The sequence below is a fragment of the Cylas formicarius genome, unplaced genomic scaffold (genome assembly GCF_029955315.1).
Source record: "Cylas formicarius isolate icCylForm1 unplaced genomic scaffold, icCylForm1.1 PGA_scaffold_1__22_contigs__length_36826433, whole genome shotgun sequence".
Taxonomy (NCBI): Eukaryota; Metazoa; Arthropoda; class Insecta; order Coleoptera; family Brentidae; genus Cylas; species Cylas formicarius.
The window spans coordinates 31,066,000-31,093,183 of NW_026844264.1; the positions used below are offsets into that span (position 1 = coordinate 31,066,000).

General features: G+C 33.0%; 1 protein-coding gene across 7 annotated transcripts in view; it reads left to right on the top strand.

Annotated features, from left to right (window-relative positions):
* LOC132696193 (schwannomin-interacting protein 1 homolog) overlaps positions 1 to 27,184 on the top strand; it is a 195,409-nt gene that overhangs the window by 86,046 nt on the left and 82,179 nt on the right. For 3 of the 7 annotated variants that reach the window (XR_009618004.1, XR_009618005.1, XM_060660890.1), the window contains exon 1: positions 18,361 to 18,518. The exons of the other annotated variants lie outside the window; for them this stretch is intronic. The gene's annotated coding sequence lies outside the window, so the exon portion shown is untranslated. Of the gene's footprint in view, positions 1 to 18,360; positions 18,519 to 27,184 lie in introns of those variants that run through there. 7 annotated transcript variants of the gene reach the window in all.

Genomic DNA, 27,184 nt, shown 5'->3' on the forward strand with positions numbered 1-27,184 from the left:
ACGAATTAACTGGTGAAAATATAATTTACTTTCTCTGTGAATTTAAAATTCGTCGTTATGTTCATCAAAATTTCTGATAATTGTCTGTTGGCGAATAGTTTTGTCATTGCCGACAGTCTTAGACAAAAAGAACGGTAAATATTGGAAAAGTTAAAATAAATAACAATAGTATTAAAAATCGATATATGACATCATTAATAAAACTTGTAAATTTTTGTAAGGTCTATAAAATTTACAAGAAAAATAATATATATTGGTTTATTTTGAACACCCTGTAGCATAAGTATGAAAAGTAATAGTCTTTTAGAAAAGGGATAAGGTATTTCTTATTACTAATAAAAAAAGATTCACGCCTTTTTGAGCCGCCGTGTATACATTAACATAAGCTTAAATTGTGCATCTTAAAAATCTTTGCAACTTTTGCATTTACTATCTTCTCTTTTGAACCCAATGAGAGAATCAACCCTATCTTTGACTTTGTGCAACCTACGGAAGACTCCGGTCCAGTCCGTCAACATTCCGCCAGTCTTGTCAGTCAGTCTCGGCAGTCACGAAGCAATCCCGAGTCCACCTTCACCGCGACTTAGGACCCTCTGTTGAGTTTCTCGTGAGCACACAAAAATATCACATAATTATCAGCTTAAAGTAGTCTCTGGGCATCTACGCCAGATATCCAGAGGCACAGATTTGCTCTACCCTAAGAGTGAGTACTTTCTCCGGTACAAAGCAAATTCGTCTTAAAATCTTGAAATGCATTGACCGTCCCGTCTTTTCATAATAGATATTAAACACAAGTTTTTTTTATGAAACAGTGCCAACCGGTATCAGTATACCAACAGTTATCCGACAAAGAGCGAGACTACGTGATAAGGCGATCCTCGAAAATAACTATACGTACTAATCCAAATTATCACGTCCCTCCTATTAATGTTTGGAAGCGAAGGGACAACGGCTCGCCTGGGGGCTTATGAAGCTCTCTCCACGCTTTCCATATTGCATGTTCCGGTAATATTAAAATTCCATTTGCATGCGAACGAAAGGAAGGGTCAGTTACAAGGATTTAGTATTTAATTCTCGAACGTAAACCCTTATTAAAATGGCAAAATTTAAGATCCCTCGCTAAAATATTATTATTAAACGTGGGGTTTCAGGTTTGTATTCTACTTGTATAACCACTAGAGATACCCGATATCAACCATAGCTAGAGCTAGATCATTTTAATTTCTAGAGTATTTATGGTAGCAAAACGAGATTTCGGTGGATAAATGGTATATAATCCAATTCTGGTTTCGCTTCATATGTCCAGAGGCCCAAATCCGATTGCCACTAACCTGTGGGAGAATACTGAAGTGGCTAGCGACAGTGTTTAATAAAGCTGAAAAGTAATAAACGATCAATAGTTATTTGGAGTAAGTAGTAGAAAAATGCCCTTTTAATATTTGGTGCTTTTTTGATTAATTGATCAAAATTAACAAAAACCAAAAACCGTCTACGGATTTCATAAAATAAAATCAAATAAAACCCTTTTAAAATAGTCTCGAAGTGACCAATTTTAATAGAAACAATCACAAACTTTCGCTATTAACTTATTTTGCGAGTCGCGTTCAAAAGAGAACTAAAATATTCAGCATAAACGAAACATCAATATCGAAAAGCAGCGTTTTGCGCATAAATTTTGTCCTCGAAGGTAAATCCTTTATTCCCGTTTATATATAAATGATGAGTTATCAAAATGACTGACTGAATGAACCGGATTTTAATACAGCCGTTCGGAACTGAACCGAATGTTGTATTAAAATGGAAGTTTGCCAAATTGAAAGGTACCGCAACATTCTAGAGGCAAAGAATATTTCTTCTACTCAGCAACGACGAATTGAGAGATAGTTCGGATTTTTTCTTCGTTCTGGATGTTGGCAACTAAATAATTGTGTGGTGGTCATTGATAGCAGAAGATAAAACATACTCCTGTTCTCTATGTTCGCTTACGCAATATTAACACAAGTTGACTGCTTCGTCAGACCCAAACTTCTTCCTTACGAGTCGTTAATTTCATTTTTGTGTATGAGAATCGTACCTTCACTGTCAGCATGTTTATTATGCTTGGTTTAAATTGCCTAGTCATTCCGCTAATCGCTAATTATTCTTTGCTTCTCTCTTGTTCATTAGTATTGACTTTAGAAAAATTTCATATTCCTCTTTTTCTTGTCTTTTTTTTAATTGTGTCAGGTTTCAATCTCTGGTCAATCTCTCTTCCTCTACCGATGTTAACTAATTAAACTCAATTTTAACTTTTTATTACCATACATCGGGTGCCCGACTTTGACATGAAAAGAAAGAATTTCCTAAAATCGAATTAGCGTATCCGATTTGATTTTTACGAGCACCAGGTGTTACGCGTTTCTTCCCGGTCCCAAGTTTTGCATTTTCTGCGTCGATACACAAGCGCAAATTTTTGATTTATCTTGTAAAACATTCGGGTTTTATAACCTCGGTTCACTGGCGTTTTCTTTTGCGAATAATACAGTGGCCTTCATATCGTCATATTTTCTGAATATTTTAAACCGGCTTCTAACTTATCGTCCAAAAATCCTCGGCTATGAAGAAAATAAAAAGGCATCAAAATCTATTTCGCAAAAAGTGGTTTCATGGTTATTTCCCGAATAACATTGTTGAAACAGCTTGATTCGTATGCTAAGAATCTTCATTAAACTAAACTACTTAAAAGTTAAATTTTTTATTCATTGCTTAAAACAAAAAGTACATAGAAAAGTTTAAAAAATATATTGAAGAGTTCCTTATTATCACAAGAGTTTATAGTTTTGGCACTTTTCGCCCACTCTTGAGACTCAAAGTCCTTTATACTTCTCATTATAAACATCATATTTCCTTTCGTAAGTGACTTGTTTGGCACGAGCTAATGGGTTGTTTACACTTAGTCTGTGGTTTAAGCATCATCTTACAAACACACCAAACTTAAATACAAACTTTCAGATTATGAAAATCATGCTGCAGCACAATTGGCATTTGATAAAGCGACATTAAATTTAAAAAACGACATTTGAAATAAATTTTAGCAAAATGAGGCTGCAACATCCATTAAAAACAAAAAATATCTCAAGACTTATTATATTGAAACGCGACATTTTTGTTCCCAAAATTCCTTACTCATCATTATTTTATCCTATTTCTGCAATATTTGAATAGTTCATTCATACTGGTAGCAAATTTTTCCACAGAATCTCGTTAATAAGTTTGCCTTTCTAGTGACTTTCTTTCGAAACATCAACCATAAGCTTAGGTATTCGAAAAGCTCACGAGAATCATATCTTTCTTTGCTTTTTCCCTCCTCTAGCTATTTCGTAAGCACCACCTCTCGGCAACCGCGTGTCTCAGTATTGGATCAATACAGCCACAATGCAGAGCTCTCTCAGATTGCTGGGATGACATTTCCAATAACGATTTTCTACTCGTACGACGGCGACATCTGTTGAACGTATGCTGGAATTCGTCAAAAATTCAATAAAATTTTAAGGCAAATTTTTATGATCCCATCTTTTCAATGAAATTATTGTTTTCCGGTAATCCAGGTAAAGGATTAGTTTCTTTGGTAACCGTCCACATCTTTTGAACATGCCTTCTAAATTCAATATTTTTATATAATATAATAAATAAATAATATTTTTATATGTCCTATTTTATTTTGGAAACCAAATTTTCATGTTTAAAAAATCTGCAAGAGAACAAAAAATATGCAACTCAAAATCTCAATATTTACATTTTATTTTATATTATTATATACAATGTTATTATATTGAATATTGGTTTCAATGAAAATTTCGTTAATAACATCACTGCAGCTGAAATTATAAAAACGTTTACTTCTACCAGGTTGCCGCTACGCTACTGAACACGCTCCATATGGGCTATTATTATTATTATTATTTTCTGTTCGCAACTGTGTTTTCGGCAATTCATTTCCATTTATCAAGAACAATCCCTGTTCTTTAAGGAGAGTAGTCTTTTGCAGTGTCGCAATCGTGTTTTCGTTATTACCGGGCATTTTATTGAGTGTCTAAGCAAAGGTGGTTCCTGACGCTCCGATAATGACGGGGACAATAGTTGTTTTAAGTCCCCACATTTTCTGTCCTTCTATTTGAAGCTATTTGAGTAGTTGTCTGAGCCTTTTGTACATTGTTTTGTTAGTTTTTGGCATTTGTTCATCAGTATATATTTTTCTTTTCTCTCCATTTCGTTGTAATTTATTAACTCCACAAGCATATCATCTTTTTTTTTTCCTTAAGTAGTTTGCGATCCATATAATTGTCAAGTGGTAAGTATTATTATCATCATCATCATCATCATCATTATTATTATTATTATTATTATTATTATTATTATTATTATTATTATTATTATTATTATTATTATTATTATTATTATTAATTTTATAATTATTATTATTATTATTATTATTATTTTTATATGTGCACTCTTGTTATTCAGCAGCATTTAACATCATAAATTAGTGTCATATAATGGAACAAAAGACATTGAAAATCTGGTCATTTACCCCTTATTCCCAAAAGGCAATAATTCTGACTAACAGAACTTTGAAAGTGCGAAAGAAAAAACGCAATAACCAAACTCAGTTTCCCATTTTCTCGGTGAAAAGTTTGTCTGCCTTCAGACAATTGAAAAGTAACAATAATAAAGAAGAAGGGGCCAAACCGCTCAAACTTCCTACACAAGTTATTTTGTGGTAGGCCTGGGTTATCCTGGAGAAGCGAATAAAGAGATTGGCCGGGGATTCCAGTGACCCCGTTTCATTGCGCCCGAAGTCCTCAGTCCGACGGGGATCGATAAATGGCGCTATAAATCAGGGCCGCATTTTGTTTTTTGATTTTCACGAACGATTTTTTGCCTGGGGACTGATGGGACCGAAAGCCAAACGAAGTTCTATCCGTTTTTAAAACGCAGTATCCGCCATCATGACCCAGCCATTTGCATTCGCTTCGATGTCTTGAAATTGAAATAGTTCTTAAATTGCAATCAGAAGAAATTTTTGATTCCAATATCTGCCTATGAACGTATCGCCTAATTAAAGGTACTCAAAATCTTCTTTAATTCATTTTGTATATCTTTTAGTTATTGTAATTTGAAATGGCCCACACATACGGTCTATATACTCTACTCTACTATACTCTACACTCATCTACCTTGAAAGTCATGTCAAACTTGGTAGTCCGTGTACTAATTTTGTATGTATCGTGCAAAGTATATTATATTTTCCTAATATTTCTTTAATAGTTTTTTGAGTTTTATAAATTTATGAATTACCCTAAACTAATTCAACTACGCTCAATAACTCAGATGTGGTTCAATTTAAAACCAAGCGAGTATGTTCTCCTTTAAATGTAAATTAAGCTGTAAAAGTCGTACGTCAATCGATATAGGTATTAGTGTCATAATTTTTTACCTTAAAGTGAGAAACAAGTAATTGAACAAGAAGGGGGTGCTCCCCCCGTTTCATTCGAAGACTGTCAAGGGAAAGGATTTAAAGGCCGCGTTTTCTCTCTTCTTAAGTTTTTGTTTTATTCCGAGTTCATTTTTTTGGCTTTACTAAGCTATCGAAGGAAGTTATAACATTTTACTTTGGAAAATACAGCAAAATAATAAATAGCAAAATTTGGAGCGCCTTGTACAATAGACGAACACCGTATTTCCTACACCACTGTCTAAACCAAATTGTCCGATTTGTCACCCTTTATTCTTTCAGGTTTTTGTCGATAACAAACACCTTGTATATTATGGAAAAGGCTAGTTAGTCTGAACTCTAGCACGGGTTTAACAAATTTTATTTTTGCCACCTTTTAAATCGATAGCTCCAAATTTCAACGGCAATGCATTTTTTAAATTAACGCAAAATATCTCGAAAATATGCGAAAATATTAAATATGAAAAATGATATTTCCATTATAGCGGAATTCGACTCCAAGAAGAAATCAGTTTTTTGTTTTAGAGAAGAACTGGAACTCTTGCGTCTGTTGATTGGATTGTTTTTCCGATGGATCAAACACGTGTCAAGAAAAATATTTTTTTAAAACAATATATAAACCATTACACCATATCAAAGCTTACCATAAATACCATTTAGAAAATACTGATAGTCTGGAGCCGAATATTAATGGTCGCATTCGAGAGTACCAATTCTCAAGTCTGCAGCTGCCAATTTCGGACTAGGTATTATATAAAAATCAGGGTTTCCTTAGTCGGATTGGGCTCATACAAGGTATGTTCAAAAAGTAAAGTGACATAAGTTTTATCAAAAAGTATTTATTTATTTATAAAAATTAATGTTGTCCCCTTCAAAGTAATCCCTAAGATGTAATACACTTGGGCCAACATTTTTTCCAATCGTCGAAGCAATTCTGGTAAACACTTTCTGGTATAGCCTTGAGTTCTTCCAGCGATTTTTTCTTTATCTCTTCAATCGTTCCAAACCTAATGACTCCCATCATGGGTACCTTGAGTTTTAGGAACAGGAAAAAGTCAAAAGTCGCAGAGGGCCATATCTGGTCAATATGGTGGCTGATGAAACGATAAGGGAGCATTATCGTGATGCAAAATCGTATTGCTTCTCGCAAACGGATCATAACTTCAAGGTTATATGCTTTATTGACCGTACGACCTTGCGGTAAGAACACTTCATGTACTACGCCACGATAATCGAAGAAGTCACTAAGCAAAACCTTGACAATTGATCGAATTAGACGTGCTTTGTTCGGTCTTGGTGATTCGGGGTTCTTTTGTTGGGATGACTGGGCTTTGGTTTCGACGTCATAACCATATACCCATGATTCGTCACCATGCCCAAAACTTCTGAAAATATTCGGAAAATGTTCCTAATAGAGATGCCGACGTCTTCGGCCACTTCTCTAATAGTGATTGCACGATTTTCAACGCCATTTGTTTCACTTCTTCAACGCTTTCATCAGTTATTTATATGCTGGCGCGTCCAGAGCAAGGTTAGTGATCGGCGTCTTCTTGGCCACCTTGGAAAAGCCTGTACCACTTATAAACATTTTTTTTTGCTCAAAGTAGATTCACTATTTGCCGTTGTCAAATTTAAAGTGTGTTACAGCACTGTATTCCATTTTTTTATACAAAATTTGGTTCCAACATAACACAAAAAAATATCTAAAATGTACGTAGTCCGCCCAATTACTTTTTGAACACACCTCGTATTTCGATCGCGGTACGTACAAGAGGCTGCCGAATTGTAACACTGTTCAAATTTATTTTCATGCCCACCATGTGTATCTCGTTTTCATTATAAAAATAATGTGATAAGTTTTCAAGAATATACGACTCTTGATTAGTGTATTGGATAGAAATTACAAAGAGCGACAGAATTTTCTTTTACATTACAAACATTCAATTTCATATCAATTTTTATTTCACAAATAAAAAATGATACGATTGAAACTGCTTAATCCGATCCCGTTCCCGCTGTATACCTTTCTTTCCACGCTGTTATGTTGGCTCACATATGTTGCCAACCTCTGAAGGGACGCGTTCCAGAAAGGAAAACAAATCCTTCGATTACATTTGTTCCTGTTTAATAACGCTTTCCCTTGCGCGATTTTAATGTAAATATATCGTCATCTGGAATACACTTTACTTAAGGCTTCCACTTACACTCATTTTTGTTTAAAATTCGTTAACCAAAAATACATTTTATTTTATCGCTTTACTCGCAATCAATCAAATTCAATATCAAAATAAATAAAAGTTAAAATGACTTCAGTTAAATATATCGTGAATGCAAGTTTCAAGAAATAAGGATTAACATTTCTAAATCCTTATGAACCTGTTAAAGTACGAATGGAAAACACAAGAAAAGAGGTGCTTTTGCGACGTCCTTTTCTAGCTGATGATTTCCATTTCTCCAAGACGTAATTTTAAAACTTCATTAAAAAATAAAATCATATGTTTCAAATTATGTTTGTTGACTTAATTTCAACTTGGTTCGCCAATTTCTTTTCCGTATTGCTAATTGTGTCTCCACTTCCAGGATTTTTTCCGAAATTTTTCTTTATTCGATGATAAGTTACCATATATCTCCATATACGCTATCATATAAGTCATTCATTTATCTAAACGATAATCGTTGTGAAATTATCTCAATATTCAAGCGAGCCACAAGCAATTAAACTCTCAGAATTTCCATCAAAACTTTACATTACCACCTTATACTATCGCATTCAATTTGGTCTCTATCGGGAGTTCTAATGAGAATTGTGGATAAGTTCATTCAATTAGTTGGTCATGTATAATACACGCTTGAAATTGAAAATGCATATTCCTTAAAATAATTGTTTATTTATATTAACTGCAACACCTGGTAAGCTGAAAATATAGGCTTATTGTTATTACGAATTTAATTGTAAAGAAACTGAAACACGATTCTGTTTATGAAATGCTTGAACTTAATTGGCTTAAAGCGATACCAAAAAACGTCTACGGTGTTATGACAATTTTATTAAGCCTCCATTTTCAGACTTTGCGAATTAGTATAAGAACAATTTGTATCATAGGCAGTTAACTTACTTACGATGCCATATAATCAGAGTAGCTCTTTTCAGAATTTTTTAACCGTCATTATAACATGAATTCGCCAATTTAATTTTAATGTTTATTTTATTAGTTAGTAATAGTGGTTCGCTAAAATACACCTCCAAAAATATCTTATACTCTCATTTAGTGTCATTTATTTTAAAATTTTCTTGGTTAGTAATAACAAAAAAGGAGTTCTAGAGAAACAATGTGATTTGTATTGTCTATTTTTATTTAATCGAATTTGATTGATGATTTGATTGATTCATTAATCGGAAATATTTTTTATTAATATTATTATTATATATATTTTATATTTTTACTAAATACTTTCCCAGTATACTATTAGCTAAACTATAAACTATTTGTCCAAATACAAGCAATACCAAATTCTAGCATTGAAGACATTTTTTTAAAACTCGATATAACCAAAAAAAATTGTTTGAAAAAGAAAAGAAAAAACAATAATTATGGATTTTGTCCCTAATAAATAAACAATAACAATTATTAGATTAGATGACTAACTTCAACCTGTTAAAAAAGTAAAAATGGATACAAAAACTAGAAAAGAATAATGGATAATGGATAAATGGATCAAATTAAAAAAGTTGAAAATATTAGTTGTTCTTCAAATTTGTTGCGATATGCATTTCATTTCTAGTTATTACACTGTTAATAAAATTATTAAATAAAAAAATATTTTTTCAAAAAAGCTTGACTGAATCTGGCTAGCATTTTACTCTGTACCTGTTTTTATATTGGTTGAGGGGAGCGGAGCTATATGAAGGGCATAAACACCGTCTCGGATGACTGATTCCCATATTGGTGACAGTTCGCGATTAAATTTGTTGGTTGCTTATAGATGCTATAGACTTTCGGATTTTTCGTTGGTAGAAGAATTAATTACATGCAAGAATTTTAGTTCTATCGAATAAAATTTTATGTTTTGTTTCGTGATTGTGTTCGGCATCTCCTGACGAGTTTATTTCTCTTAGTCTTAAGGCTCTTTCATGTTCTTTGATATTTTCCGTCCGGTCTCTCCAATGTATTGTTTACCGCATATGCATGGAATGCTGTAAACTCCTGGCATCTCAAATGGAATTTTGTCTTTGAGGGATCGAGGATGTTGAGAGATTTTTCGACAAGTGGTAAATCTGGTTTTGACGTTATATTTAAAATGCGAGCCAGTTTCACTCAAGCTCTCAAGAAGTCAACAGGACGATTGGCGAAACGTTAGCTAGTTCGAGTCAACAAAAACCGACGCAGGAAGAATGAAGAAGTTTTATAAAAAAAAAATAATTTTAAATAATTGTGTTTTACTATTAATCAGCCCTATCATTTTTTGTAAAACTGTTGCAGACCGATAAAGAATATATCTCTGCCATATACTTTTAGATACCTTAGAATCGACAGTGGCTTGGTTCATTTTGTTTCTTGTTTTAATAAGAATGTTCATAATTTCTAATAGGAATTTTATTGACAAAGATTTGGACTGCTCCTTTTGAAAATAGAGTTGTTTTGCATGAAGCATACCTGATTTCTTTGTCAACCCACCCCATATTAAAATTCTATAGTATAAATGCGATTTAGAGAGCGTATAGTTTTAGTTTTAAGTTGGTATAATTCTAAATTTTTTTAAAAAAAATTAGGAGTAGTGGTCCCATCTTAAATGACTATCAACAATTACTTCAATATACTTTAATTTATTACAAGATTTGATGTCTCAGCTTCTTAAGTTAACTTTAAAATTTAAGGGTGTCATATAATGATCATTTATTGCTCTAGAAACTAAAAGGTACAAAACCAGTTTTTGTGTTGTTCTTGTTAAACCATGTTATGCATTCTAGAAATTTACCTTGTATGTTACCTTTTAAATGTTCCTAAGTATCAGCCTCATAGTAAAAATCTACATCGTCTGCAAATGCAGTAGTGCTTGCCCCATCCCATCACCTTAAAATGTCGTTAATATAAATAATAAGAGTGGGGCCAATATATTAGCTCTACAAGCTTAAATTAAATAAGATAAATAAATAAGATTTGACTCAAATCACTCAAATAAAATGTGTTTTTTGATATTTTTCCTTTTTTTTTTATTAAAACCACAATTTGTTTGTAAATGTTGAACTCATTTCTTGGTAAAAATTGCAATAAATAACATTATTTTCTTTTCTTAATACGGATTAATCATTTGTGTAGTAGATGCAATTAAACAGCTCAGAAACTGCAACATAATACAGAAACGAAGTACCTCAATAAACAGATTCGCAATGACGTTCCGGAATCGTACCTCGGTACTTCGTGCATACAAGTTTCGTCGGTGAGAAAAGAGAAAATGTTTGTTGTAAATATAAACCAAGGAGTAAATTTAGCTATAAAACAATGTTAGAATATTTACAAAAAAAAGTTATTCTGCATCAAAACAATCACTATAGTCACTGGACTTATCCCCCACATTAATAATTAATTCTGGTACTAGTCGACTTGTATAAACATTTATTTTCGAATCTTCGATGACCTGTTCTACACATTTTTTCCAACTAGAAACAGATATTTTTTCTACTGCACTTCTACTAAATTCTATTGCCTCAGAACTAATGTTCGGCGAGGTGTTGCTTCTTCTTAAACTGTCCGTCTGCCATGCGTTAGTGGTAGCTCTATTGGACATGAATTAAAACAAAACAAACAAAAATAGTTTATAACTACCTAAATATTTTATATTATAAACAGAAACAAAAATAAAAACTTACAAACTAAATGTATGTATTACGTTTATGTATATGCAAGCAATATACATCATCTATGTCCGGAGTTCGGACTTTACAGATCTGATCAAGTGCAGAAGGGGTTCGTAGTCCAATGAACAAGAATAGTTTATTCTGGTTAATTTCGTGAAGTATACAGTACCTACACTTCCTATCAAGTATGATACGGATGCATCAGAAAATTTAACAGTACCTTATAAATCAGTAAGAACCACGTTTTGTCTAAGTGATTTTATATTTTGAGTTCCGTTAAAATATTATAAATTATTAAAGATCTGTACGTTATTATTATTTATCATATTTTTTGACTCGGATATGTTCAAATACCATCTAATGAGCGACAGTAAAATTCCCGCAGACAAGGAACGAAAAAAGCAAATTCCTCAGAGAAACAAAGCAGACCCAACTGGGACTTTTTTCGCCGAGGGCGATATTCTAAAACATTTTACTGAAGAATATTGACTGCCTCGGTTAATATACTTCATCGCCAAAACGGGGCTATATTGTTAAATTTGAAATGGGTCTGACGTACACGCATCCTTATACCAGTCATATCCACCAGCACAATATGAATTTTATTGCCGAATATAAATTTGATTGTCATGTGGCCTTACAATACTGTCGATCGCGAATATAACTTTGCATCGAATCTCGCGGAACTCGCACGCTGCATGTAGCGCCTTCGACGTGACGAGAGAAACTGAATACGAATGAACTCATTGTTAACTAATTTGCTTAATCTTCGGCGACGCATTCTATACAACGTATCAGTGACCAAAGTAACTTAAGTGTTTAAGGAAGACAGTAACTCTAATAAAGGTAAGATAACGCTCAGCATATCTGCCGAATACTGAAACCATTTGAGAATCAACAAGCAAGGAGGTAATGTATGTCTTTTATACATTTTTTTAAGTTGCAGTGTATTCAAAAGAAATTAATTTTAGTATGTATTAAAAACGACACGTCAAAAAACTACCTCGTTTGTTTTTATAGCCTATATATATTTTATTTTCATTTAAATGAGCACAAATGGTTGCAAATATAATTAGTTTATGCTTATCAGTTTAAATATTATGTACTGAAACTCCAGTATTTCCAGATTACAACTCTTAGAGCACCAAATAGAACAATATTATAGAAGATTTACCCCTAAATACATCAGCGCTGGTTATATGGTGCCCTTCTCACAATGTTGTGCAAAATACCTCCGGTGGTTGGATAGGGAATGGAGGAACTATGGACTGGCCAACCAACAGCCCAGACTTAACTTTAATGGATTTTTTATTTTAGGGACACATAAAAAATCACGTGCACAGAACTCCTTGTAATAATGTCGGGGAACTTCGGCAAGGGATTTCAGAGGCAATCAGTTAAGAGACAATCCGGAAGCGTGACGTATGAGAAATGGTTTCAGGAAAACATTGGTCATATACAGCAGTATTTGGAAAGGTTAAATAAGTTTTTACTTTAGGGTATATTGTCATTTTTAGGGTTTTTGTTCTACTTTTACTTGTAAATAATTATTTGGAAATTATATAAAAAATTTCCCATTTTTACCGATTTGTCAAAAACGAGTGGACTTAAATATGAAGTGTGTTACATCATTGTAATTGGAATAAGATATTCTACTAAACATATATATAATATACATACAAATATGTTAGAAAATTGATAGTGTTTTGTTTTATACGTCACTTGGGAAAAAACTTGGCTACAAAAAGTTACAGCCAATTAAAATGTTATCAACGCACGGTACAATTTAAGTTTTGATCCATTCTGTTCACGACATCCATCACACGAGCCGCAACAGTCCCCGCCCCACATAAAATTCCATAAAATATAGCACCTTTATACTGATTACATCAATTTGGCAGACGGTAGACGAACAAGGGATTTCCGTAAGGGACTCGTTCATAGTCATAATTTTTGAGAAACTCATCTCAATTTCGGCCGTAAGTTGCGGCGGCGTGGATAAAATCTCGTCGGATATTGAATGAAAATTTTATAAATTGACGAGCGTGATGTCACGTCTAGGAGAACAATGATAGAATTGCAAAAGGGCGAGGCGCCGCCAGAGACCTAATCGAAATATTAATATTCGATCCTGAAGGGTTACATTTAAAATAACCTTTGGATTTTTATATTACCAGACTTTTTCACAACTGTGCAAATCAATAAATTTTCTAGTAATCCATTATTCAAGCTCTATTACGTTATAGATAAGTTTTTCCAAAAAAGTCGATTCAATAAGAAAAATTTGCTTTTATTGGTGACCTTTGAAAATCATTTTGCATTTTGTGAATAAAAAAAAGGAAACTGAAAGCTGAAAGGCATATTTTCCTACGTTTACATAATAATAATGATAAATCGAATATCGTTCCGGTTGAATATTTTGAAACTGAAAGGACTGGATTTTTATTCCTCATTAAAATTGAAAGGCTGAATTTATTGCTTGTAAAAAATAAAAATTTCATTGTCATTAAATAATTTGTAGTAAAATAATATTTACACGCAATTGAACAACTTACTTTTTGACATATTTTGCTCTTTCCATCAAATCTAAAAACGACTTTCTAAACGTTTAACATACTCTGTAGTTATTTTCTCTTATTTCTAGTACGCCTATACAAGACGTGCGCAATTAACAAAAAAAAAACTATAAACTTTATTTCAAGTTTTCATCGATGGACAAGGTATTGACTTTATGATTGTGTTCTACTAGTCAAATCTGAAAACGCGAAAGCAGAAGCCTCCAATTTTACATTGCCTGAAGCGTCCTTTGAGTATTAATATAGAACTGCAGTTGTTTTTTGACTATGCGATGTTGGACACCATTTTATCACTTCCAAGTTGAAGAATGTATGAAGTTTTAAATTTCCCTGGAGTTCCGTTTGATCTAGTGAGCTACATAACAAAATAAAGGCGGCAAGTCATACAACCGTTTGCAAAGAACAGGGCCGTACCTAAGTGGGTTTTCTAAATTCGAAGGAATTGGTTTAAAAAAAGTGTATCAACAATCTACAGGGTGATACAAAACGTAAATCAGATATTACCAAGTGCAGTTTTGTGCCCTTAAAAGAATTTGGTTCGAGTATTTAGTTTGTTTTTTTTTAATATCAGGAGACAATATTTTCCCCCATAAATTATACCCTTTTATAGACAAGAATTCCTTACTTATTTTTAGAATTTACTACTAATAAAAATATTGATAAATTAATTGAAACTTATAACAATATAGGAAAAGAGGAAACCGAAAATGATGGGGGAAACGATATAAAAATAAATAAAATATATTTTTTGTTTAATGTCAGGGGATAAATTATGCCTTTTGGAAGATAAGAACGATGTATTTCTTTACAATTTACTACTATTAAAAATAATAATACATGAATTGAAAATGATGAAACAGTGAAGGTGAAGAGAAAACAAAAAATGATAGGGGCAAAAATATAAATGATACAAAAATTAATAAAATAAAATAAGTGAAATTAATAAAAATATAAAAGATAAAATATTATAAAAGAAAAATGAGTGAGTGAAAGATTCAATATTTTATTTTTATGCTTAATATGCTAGCTTTATATTTTGTAAAACGTAGGTCAAACATACAGAAAATATTTATTTTTATTTTTTAAGAATTATTTTTTGGATATCGTTAATGATTTTCCCTGCAGGTTTAGTTTAAATGGCAAACGGCAGTGGGATTTTTTTTTGCACAAGTGATGTTAATATTGTAACCCAAGTGGATCAGGGAATAAAAAAGGCAGGAACGGGCGAAAAATTGCGTTCACTCCGATTAAACGTTCTAGCGAGAACGATTTTTTATGCCCGGATTAAACCGTACCACCGCCAACAATGTATCCTAATAAACGCCCCGAAAATGTCAAATAAAGTTAGCTTCAATCAGGCCTCGTTGATCCCTTTATTGTCGACGGCGCGATTTGTACTTTTACGGCCTAATCGGCAGCTTTTCGCTATTTAACGCCCCCGCGAAAAACCCCCTTCAACCCGGCAGATATAAAGTTACGCCAGAGGGTAACTGTGGTGAAAGCAAATGGAGAATTAAACTCGTGACACTCATTACAACGTATAAACATTATTTTAATCGGATTGAACAAATGAATGGATGTTTTACGTGGACCGCTTTTTATTTGTTAATTTTGGTAAAATATATACAGATTCTATTAACTTTGCAGAGAAAAGAAGTGAAACTTATATTTAACAAATTATCTAATAATAAATAATAACCTTATTTCAGTAAATCTTAAACTTTAATTTAAATCGGTTTTATTGTATTTCAGGTCTCTTCTATGGTATTTTATTTATTTGTTATTTTATAGAAGAAAATTTTGGTTAGTTTTGGTTAGTGATAGCTAGTGAGTGGTTAAGAAAATGTGACTCTCAAGATAAACCATCCTTCAACCTGCCTGGCCAGCGGAGAGGATTAAGGCTAAAAATCCCCAAAAGGCGAATTTCAAAACAAAAGGTATGATACCCCAGGTGGGTAGTATTAGGTAGTAAATAAAAGAACCAAAGACCACATTGTAAGTATGAAGTTTTAGCCTCCAAGTGATGCAAGTATATGCCCTCGCCAGCGCCTCAGACGAGAACAAAATCTAACAGCTGTACGATCACATAACGGCAGCACGAAAGAGAAAACACACTTTTCGATTATCATTGGCGATTTTAAAGCCAAAGCGGGAATTACTATTACTGACGGTATTCCAAACAGGGGAAATTTTGGCCTGGACGTATTAAACGAAAGAGTAGAGACCCTGATCAACTATCTTCAAAGGGAAAATTTATTTTGCATGATCTTCTTCTCCCAGTGTCCATCCGCATAGCTATTTTTAGTTTGTTGATGGCGATTCGGAAAAGTCCTGCTGATGATGTGCATGAACACCTTTTATAAAAAACCAGCAAACCGCAGATGGAGCTGGAGAAACCCGGACTCTAACACTAAAAACGAAATGGACTATATCATCAGTAATAAAAAATACATAATTGCAGATGTAACAACTTTGAACAGGTTTGATCTAGGAAGCGACCATAGACTGATAAATTATTGCATCCACATTAGCGGAATTAAAACAAGATGAAGACAAACATCAAAAAACCCTAAACAACAAACTCCAGCCAATAACCAAAATATCAACACTTGGAATTAACGAGCTAGACCACAAAATTCAGTCAGATATTCGGACAACTACAAAGTTAATATGTCATACTAAAAAGCCTAAGAACAAACGAAAATGGAGATATTGTACAAGAAAGCAGCGAACTCACCCAAATAGTTGAGACATTTTACGAGAACTTATACTCTCAATAGATCCAAAACCAATCGACTTACATCCCATTAAGGCTACCAATGTCGGCTCAGAAGATATACCGGAAATTTCCAATGACGAAATCAATCTTGCCCTCTCACAAAAGAAGAGCGACCGAGCCCCTGGCGAAGTTGGAATGCTACTAGGCGGAACAGTCCCCGACAACTGGAACAACGCCCAGGTAGTTCTTTTGTTTAAAAAGGGCAATAAATTCAATATTGAGAACTATAGATCACATCCTTACAAATTACTCACAAAAATAATCACCATCAAATATTCACTTCACCAAATATAGTTCTGAATGTTATAGTAGAGGATCCGAACTAAGATCGACTTTCACCATAGTCTCAACCAGATAAAAGTAACATTTTATCAAATAAAATCAGTTTCTGCACATGACTTGATATGACAACCTCAACGGAAATGTTCAAGATTATTTTTAATTAAAATTTAAAAAAAAAATCACTCCTGTGAAAAGTATATACTATATACAATATGCCACACCACAGTAGTTCGCCTTTTTTTGGTCCACATTACCTGGCAGCTGCGGTCAAGCAAGTCAGTTAAATATAAATATTAATAAAATGCATTTTTTTGTAAAACTCAAAAACTAAGTGCAGAACAATCTCAAAGGAGCATGCGGTTTTGTTTGGATTTTTTAAATAGAGAATAGTAATGAAGGAGTGGGTGTAATAGACAAAATACGCGATATTGGTCTTTAAATAGTCCTAGACAAATAGACGAAAATCTGAACTTTTAATTTTCATTTATTTTATTAAATGGATTTTTATCAAGTAAAAGCCACCTAGTTCAATGTATGAGAAATTTGTTCAGGAAAATGGTGGTAGACATACGTATTTAGAATAGGTGAAGAATTTTTTACTTTAGTGTGTCTTGTCATTTTTAGTGTTTTTGTTCTAGTTTCATTTGTAAATAACTATTGTTGTTGCAGTCATGGCACTCTTTGAAAGTATTTAAAAATTTCCTATTTTTGTCGATTTGTCAAAAACGACCGGACTAAAGTATAAGTAAAGTAACGGGAATAAGATTTTCTGTTAAACATATATAAAATATACAGGGTGTTCTATTTAAAAAAATGCTAATATGTTTGTTTTAACGCTAATTGGAAAAAACTTGGCTACTAATCCTACTTTTTTTTTATTACCTTGATATCTTAAAAAAACAAAAAAGTTACAGCCAATTAAAATATTATTAAGATAAATTGAACGCGTTTTAAGGTGTTCTTAAAAGGAGCAACGAACCTACAATACATTGTTATAATATGACATATTTGGTTGATAATTTAGAGGCGGCATATCTATTTTTAGTTCTTTCATTCTGAAAACCCTAGTGACCAACCGAAATAATTTTTCCTCAGAAAACACTACCATTCGCAAAAAAAAATCAAAAAGAGGCCCCCCCAATGAATTATGTTTTCGACGTTGGGAGCAGCGTATAACTTCCGCGATAAAAACGGCAAATCCTCCGATACTCTAAATTAACACCAGATTATCGTAAAAACTAAAGAGGTTCGACCTTCCGGGACGTTAAAACGATCCGCAACCGCGGGAAGCGCAATTGACTGGCACCCTCGTAGGAGCGGTGGCGCCGCGACGCCCCATTCAGGGCGTCGCCGTCGCACCGCATCGCCTCCGAAACAGGTGGACGTCGCAACAGAAGGTCCGACGACGCGAACCGCTCGACCACGCTGCAGTTACGTAATCGCCGGGTTTCGTGGTGGCAACGTTGTAGACTGAATTCCGTTTTCACGCTCGTGCCGCCGTTCGACGCTGTTTTTCCATCATGGGTTGCCGTGAGTAGTTTTCGACATTTCTGTCAAATTTTTCGATGAATATGATTGAATTTTACATGCGTGTTATACAGAGCGTTCTCAAATGGCGATGTTTAAGAGGTTTTTTTTGTGGTGGATTTTATGAAGAAGAATTTCTTGGAACGTACATTCCAAGTTTTTATTTTAGTGAAGGGTAGAGATAATAATACCGTCCATTTGAAAAAAATATATTAAAAATTGCCAATAAGCTACTCGTAGGTGACAATTTACTGTAGCTGGAAGAATATATATTAATTTAGAGCGACTTAGTTTTTAAATTCACAAATTATAAAATTCTCGGATATACATATACCTATGATTAGAAGACACATAGTAAATTGATGGTCGGTAAACATAGGAAAGAGTTGGATAAATGAACTGTAATAGTTAAATTATTTTAAGTGGTCTTGGAACGTATATTCCAAAAGTTTTAATTTTAGTGAAGGGTAGAGATAATAACGTCTATTCGAAAAAAATATATGAAAACCACATATAAGCTCGAAACTAGAAGAATTTCCATTAATTTAAACTGAAAAAAAAATAAAAATCCCAAATAAAAAAATGGTAAAAATGCTAATAAGTAGGATAAATCCACCATAACAGTTAAATTATTTTAAGTCACCGGAGAGCGTAAGTACATAATTTGAAAAATTCAAAATCGCAGTTTTTTAAAGCTTTTAATCACCATTTTTGGGAATTAAGATTTATCAAATTATATAAAAAAAAAACGAGTCTGTTGCCCTCAAATATTCAGTTTTTGAGAAAAGCTTTAAAGGTTTTAAATTTTGATTCTTTTTTAACATGGGATCGGGGAATAGTATTCACAGATGAGCTTTTTATATTGTGAAGTGGATATGTCGCGTTGTGTACCTCTTTAGGTATGCCTTGATTCCATTATTTTTGTAGCACCTGTGTTATGGGTCAGTTTATGGGTTTTGCCTGGTGCTATCCAACCACCAATATCGAAAATGGTGTCCAAAGTCGTCCAGGGAAAAATACCCGTAAGAAGGAAATAATTTTATTTTAACAATAAAAAATTGTCTAAAAGGTTTATTTTTCTTAAAAATGTTTTTGGTTTACCAGTTTTCTAATGTATTATTTCCTAATGCATTTCCGAATATTCCATACTATAACTACATACGTAAGATACGTCCCTACAAATCACTGGTCCCGATTTTTCAACTGTTGAACGTCTGGTGGTACTTAACCTCATATATAAAAAATCTTTTATATCGAGCCCCTAACTCTACTAAAAAAGATCTTCATATACTCACTTTGTTTCGTCTACACTTGAAGTAAGTTTATCACGATCATAGCAATGCCAAATAAAGGGTTTTATTTATAAATATACAAGTAATGCCTATTTCTTGTTTAAAATAAATGGTTGTTCGTTGTATAAACGTTGATTCAAACACCAACAATTATTGAGATATCGTGGAACCACATATGGCTGTTTGGACAAGCAGAAGAAAAATGCTGATAGTGTAGTTGCATTTACCCTATGCATCCTTCTTATTGCATCACAAGACGATTTCTTAGATCTTGGATATCTTATATTGTCGCGGGGGGGGGGCATCGAAGGCTAATTTTTTGTTAAATATCCCTAGATAAATTCGCAAATTTAAATCTGACGATCGAGGAGGTCAATGATAAAGCCTACTTCTTAATATCCAGTGGTTCCGTTTGCATGCCCGTACATGAAATGCGTATTTAATGCATTTCTGCATTAGCATAATTCACTATTATTGAATTAAAACCTTTATTATTGAACAATTAAGTAATTAGATAATACATTTTTGATTAAATTAGTAATATTTTATATGCGACCTAAGTCAAAGAAATAATAAGTGATAATAGGAAACGCCTTAAAAATGTCAGCACCATAGCAACCCCCCAGATTTTCTTTATCCAATATATTTTTTACCTCGCTATGCATTGTTTTATATTATTTTATTTGGAAACGGTAAATATTACAATAAAAATCGCATTAGATAAAAGTCCTTAAATAAAACATTCATATAACAAACTACCCTTTACTTTATACAAAGTCACGTCAATCGTTCAAATAAAAATAAATGATCTATTGGTATAGTAGAATAGTGTAGAGTAGTGTTAGTAGTGTGGTGTTAGTAGTAGTGTAGTGTTACTAATAAAAAAATATTCATTCCACGTCTGCTTGATCCTTTAATGTTTTATCGGATATGTCAAAATTAAACTTTGATATTATTTATTACTAATCCATGTGTTATGTGCCAACACGATTGCAATTTATCTCGTATTGTATGAATTTTATATTCGGTTCAATGATATTTATGAACATATATGTAGGTACGTCATTTTTTATTGTTATTGACGTTTTATTCCCGCGCACTGTGGAAATAACTGATATTTTCATATTTTATCGACTTATATACTTCGAAGCAGTTGTAAATTATGCTTCCTACGTAAATTGTAAATAATTGACACTTTAAAGAATAAGTTATGCGAGTACGAGTTTGTTTTTTATTTCGTTATTTATAAAATTGTTCTGTTTTATACCGCTAGTACCAGGTTTTATTGGGAAAATATTCTACATTAAGAAATAATGAAAAAAATGTTAAATGTAATATACTAAACAAACTTACGTTTATAACCACTACTGCACCACAAATTTATTTAGAACACTGGACACGTGTTTCGCCAACCAAGTTGGCATCATCGGCAGATGATATAAACTATATCATATATCGTTTAAGTCCCTCGGCAGTTGACGGTTTGTGTTTGTAAATTAAATCTTTAAGTCTATGTAAGTATAGAAAAAAATTTAGCGGGGTTAAGTAGAAGCTCCTTGGAGACCAAGCTCCTCAATCAATTCTTCATAATCTGCATTTAAATAGGTGCTAATTTCTTGACCTTTGTAATAAGAAGCGCCATCCTGCTGCCAAATAAGGTTTCGTCGTTCCCTTTCAGGTACTTTACTGATTATTCTAAGCTTCTTGTGACTTCCATATGTTTTTTATTATTCTAATTGCTCGAGTATTTTTTCTATTAAGTTTTAGTTGACGTTGTAAATATGGACTCATCTGCAAAATCATAATAGCAAATATATTTTCGGAAAGGGGTTTCTCCATAACATGTTACAAAAATCTTACCAAATGTTGTAATCCCGTTGCTCTACTTTCTGCACTGGACAAAGTTTATAAAACTTCCAGTTGTTTATTTGAAGACCCGTTCGAAGCGTTGTTCTTTTAATATCTAGATGTAAAGACGAATTTCAGGTTGAATCTTCAGGGGTGTCTGCAAAATGCAACAAAATATTAAGTTGCTGTTCATCATTTAAAATATGATGACATCATTTTATTTCTTCCTTAAAGGTTCCATATATTTTAAAGTGTTCGTAAATCCTGTAGAAGATCTTTTTTTCTGGACGCCTCCTTAATGGAAATTTTGGATGGATATCTAACTTTCAAATATATGAATTTTTTGCTCTGTGGTAAACATGATACGCAAGCAAGCGAATAAATTAGATTTATAAACGATAAATAAGTAAATAAAAAATATTTGAATTATGACAGTAATCAACAGCAGAAGACGCATCCAAGAAGCACTTGTTTTGTTCAAACGCCGTCATAGCCACCTTACATTAACTGAACTTATATGGAAACAGCATAGATAGATAAAAGATTAAAAGGAAATATTTCAAAAAGTAAAAATATTAGGCATATGCAACCTTATATAAAAGTGCCCTAATTTTCAATGCTAAACATGACAAGATTATAAAAATAAATAGTTTCCATGTAAAAAAAAAGTTTTTTGGCAGTTTCTTTAATTTCATTTTTAATCTAATTTTTCGCATGCCCTGTATTAATTTTTATAAAAATTTCTTATGAAACCGGTTATTCAAGTCCTTTCTCTACAAAAAAACTTACTCAATTGCAACAATGAATGCTTTCGAATGAAAAAATTAGCAGATATTTTACGTCTTACAAAGGTCATTTTTCGAATAAAAAATTTTAAATGGCAAAAACGGTTAGACTTAGGTATAGGCCATTATACACAAAATATGTCAAGAATTTTGTATAGAATTCATAATTGAAGTAAAATGCGAAAAATTAAACACCCTGTATATGCAACACTAAAATCAATTGAAGGTCTGTAATGCAACTTTTTGGCTCCATCTCCTATGATTTTTGAGATAAGGTAGTGTAACAAGATAAACGGTCCACCCTATACGCATCTTATGTTTTCTATAGATGCTTCGGAAACCGAAATTTCATTCCGTCTCTTCGTTTAAATCAAAATGCCGGCCAAATGCAACTCGTACCTGTGCCTATTCCGAGAATAATATAAAGTTGGGGACGGATGTTAAGCCAAAATATAATACATAAATGAAGTTCTGCATAAAATAATGTACAAGGCGACAAGGAGGCTGAGAGATTTATGATGGGAGCGGATAATTGGTTTATTAAAAATAAATTAGTTATTAATAATACTAAGACTGCTGCGACAATGTTTAGAACAAATCGATCAAGAATAGAATCACTACAGAAGTTAAACTTATACGACTGATATTGCGATTGCGATGTTTTTGGGTATGTCTTTGAATAGCACTTTATCATGGGAAAATCATGTAAATAATGTAGTAGATAAGTTAAATAAAGTAATATATAGTCTTAGAATATTAGGTAGATACGAGTCTTTATCACATCACATTTGATAAAGACACGGTGTTGTCTAAACAATTGTCATGTCAAAATATATAATTTCGTGAAAATCTGAACTTTTAGTTCTTATTTATTTTGACAAATGGATTTTCAACAAGTAAAAGCCACCTCAGTTCAATTCACGAGTATATTCCATGGGAAACAAAAAAAAATGCTTTATCAATGATACGGTCTTGTTAGATATGGAAATTGCAGAGACATAGAAAGAATTTTTATTTTATATTGCAGTTAAACTTTCGAGAGTCATGTAAGGGAAAGTTTAAGGAAAATAAAATTTTAACTTTAGCTGCAATTTTCATACAAGAGAGTATATACTGTTCGTCTTTAAAAACAGAAACCTTTTTTGAAAATAGTCTGTCTCATGAAGTTTATGGGACAAGAACCATGAATTCCGCATATCCCAGGCACAAATCGATATGAGTGAGAAGGGTAAGTACGTATTATAAGTATAGATTTTAATTTTTAATTTACTCGTAAAAATGGAACCATATAGTATAGAATACTATAAATTTATTCAAAACATATAGGAGCACCACGGTAAATGACACTATTTCAATGTAATTATGCTTTGAAATGAAGGTGATTTATAAAAATAATCAACGTTTGATTATATTGAAAAGGAACTCAACTAAAACTTCGCACTAAAACGCGTTGCATCAATTTTCCCAATTTGAGATGTTTAAATATGAACTATAAGAAAATAAGAACTTATAGATTATTAATATAATCGCGAGTTCCTTTTCCAATAGTGACAAAATGAAATATATATTTGGCTAAATATCTGAAAAGAAGACGATCTGGACTTTGTTTACGTATGCGTCCGAGACATTGTAACATACGACAAGTTTTGCAAAAATAAATGATTTTAACACATTAAACAAACCACAGTATACTAAATATGACCGATTTATTATTTATGATTAGATTAACCAAGCTTGCAATCAGGAAATGATTGTCAACGCGACTAGCTCTAATTTCGTGGAATAAAATTGTTGTACGCGGATAGTTTGAGCAATTTGCTACTAACGCTTGCATATTTAATCGATAAAACGAGTTACGACTGTTACCACAACCGCGTGCCATACATTTAACAGAACGTTGTCTTGGACAAGAGAGTTGATAGCAAGTATTTCCTAAAAAGGCTTTAACAAACCCATACAATAGTAGGTGACAATAACGATTAAGTAACAGGAAATTAATAATGCATTTAGCTTTCGAATAATCCGAAAATTTATCTTTATTCTCCGTAGAAAATGCCGTGCGTGGGATTAACATATGTATGTGTCACCCACTTGTTGCACTCTAAAGTATGTTAATAAAAATTCAAATGGTTTTCCAACTTTACTATCAGTTCTTAAAATGATAATATAATAAAAAGTAATACAAATGCAATATGACGTCCATGGGATAAATTTTCGACGTTTGACAAAAGGTGAAACTTAAACGGTTCCAATGAGGACCTAAAACATCTAGTGTAGCACTGCCTAGTGGCCCTGGATTGCTAAAATGGACGCGAAAAAATTTCAGTATCTTGTATTTATTGCCTGATCATTTAGTTCTGGAAATAGCTTATAGGGTCGTTAATTGTGCTGACCCACTGCTTCAGCTGGTAAGAGATCACGAGATGTTGACAATAACAAATACCGTATCTACTGGAACTATGCATTCCATACTGTACATAGGGTCCAAACTAATAAACCTGATATCACTCTTCTCCACAAGGGAACCAAGTCTTTAATTGTCATTGAGCTTTCGGCTCCAGCGAAAGCTAACCAAAAACTAAAAATTAATTAGACTTTCACCAGAGTATACTGTGCGATTAATTGTCCCTACTGTGCGGGTCTTAGAGGGCACCAAGGATAAGTGAAGCAAGACCCCAGCATGTAAAAAAAATCACCTGACCAACTAATGATGAAGATGCACTCGTCTGTTGACCTTGAGTCCTTATCTACTGGAATTATGTATTCATTAGTATATGTAGCGTTCAAGCTAATAAACCTGATATCGTCCTTCTCGAAAAGGAAACTAAGTCTTTGAATGTTGTTGACCTTTAGGCTCCCTCGCAGTGTATCGAACTTAAAGGGAGACGCGAACGAATACTTACAATTAATTTGTAAACTTCGCAGACTTTATCCAGAATATTTTGTGCAATTGATTGTCCTAAGTGTGGACCACCACGGATGAAATGTTTGCTAAAATAACACCAACATGTAAAAAATCACATGGTCAACTGGTGATGAAGATACACAAGTCTTTGGATCTTTGCGTCTCTTGAGGCAAATGCGTTCAAATATAGGTGTTTATTTGAATTACACCCAATCATCAATTAATCAATTGTAATACTAAATATACTAATGTTCTGTTCTATCTAATACCGAAGCATGGAAAGGAAAAAGGATATGAATCCTGCTCTGTTCAGAAAATCAAAGTGAAAAACACGGGCAATAATAATAAAAGAAGATTTAGCCAATACATACCTAGATATTTCTCTAATGTGTTAATCCAAAAATTTTAAAGAAAAGTTTAATTGTAAATCATTTTGGCAAATTATTTAAACATGAAGCAATGAACTTTTAAACATTCTAGTTGTACGGAGTAGGTTGGGTTCTTTATGTTGTGCGATGTTAATATGCAAGGGCCAAATATTTTACACATTTTTGGCTCATTTGAACCAGAGTGCGGTGCTACCAACCTAGATAACCTTAGTTAGGTTAACCAAACACTAAAAATTAAAAATTATCAAACATATACGGCTGCAGAATTAGTCAGGCACTTAATTTTTTTTTTTTCAATTTAATTTAATTAATTTTTTCTAGTTCTTTTCTCCGTTTCAGTTCGTTTTGACAAAATCGAAATATTTATTTTTACGTAAATAAAGATGAAGGAGTGATGCAATTTTACGCCCTTCTCTACCCTTATGGTTTACTGTTTTTGAATGAATATCTACCACGCTACTAACACAAAGTATGTTAATCTCTAAGTTGCTCGTAAACGACGGCGTATGTACCGCCAAGCCTTTTTGTTTATAGTTTCTCAAATAAATCGAAGGTGGCAAGGTATTATAAAAGCGCTCCAAGGGAGAACGAAACCAGAGCGTGTCTAAGCTGTTCGATGAGGGATAAGTTTCGACCCAACAATGAAAATATCGCCTTAAAACCCCACGGCATAAACAGCGGTAATACTTTTGTTTACCAATCCGCTTTTCCGCGGGCCAATCTCAATAACATTCTATTTGTGCGACGAAGGTAAACTAAATATTTTGTATACAGATTTGCTAAAATTTACGGAGGATCAAGTAGTCGCTGGAGCGGCGATAACATTTGGGACAAAAGTTGTGTTATCGTGTAAAACAACTTGCGGAAATTTAACCTAGACTAAAATGCGATCTGTTTTGATAACATCGATAGAAAAAATTAGAATGCATGGTGCCTAGGCGTGTGTTAAAATGTTATATCTTTCTAAAGAGCTGCATTAGAATTGACAGGTTAACAACAAAATGGGATTTCCGTGTATCAGTTAAAAACGTCGTGGTTAAAGCAATAAAACTCAAGTAAAAACAATTCCCAACCAGATTGGAATGATCTAGCAGTATTACAGTATTTCTTTGAAATTTTTGTGTTTTGTGTCTGTAGCTAACCGTTTTAATTTGGGTTTTGAGATAAACTTAAATAAATTGTGTGGTTTAGATAAAAAATGAGTAATTGATTGGCCTACGCCTTCAAGACCTTGTTGGGGCACAGACTACCACATAACTTTTCGCGGTCACGGAGAATTGAATTATTTTCAGAGACGGAATGCCAGAAGAATAAATAAATCTCGAGTAGTTTGTGTGTAAGTAACTAAAAGTTCGAAATTGCTGGTGTGTCGCTCGCATAAATGGGAACTATCTCGAAGCATAACTATCTCCGAAACGGAAATAATAGCTTTCCCACCAATATAAATGTC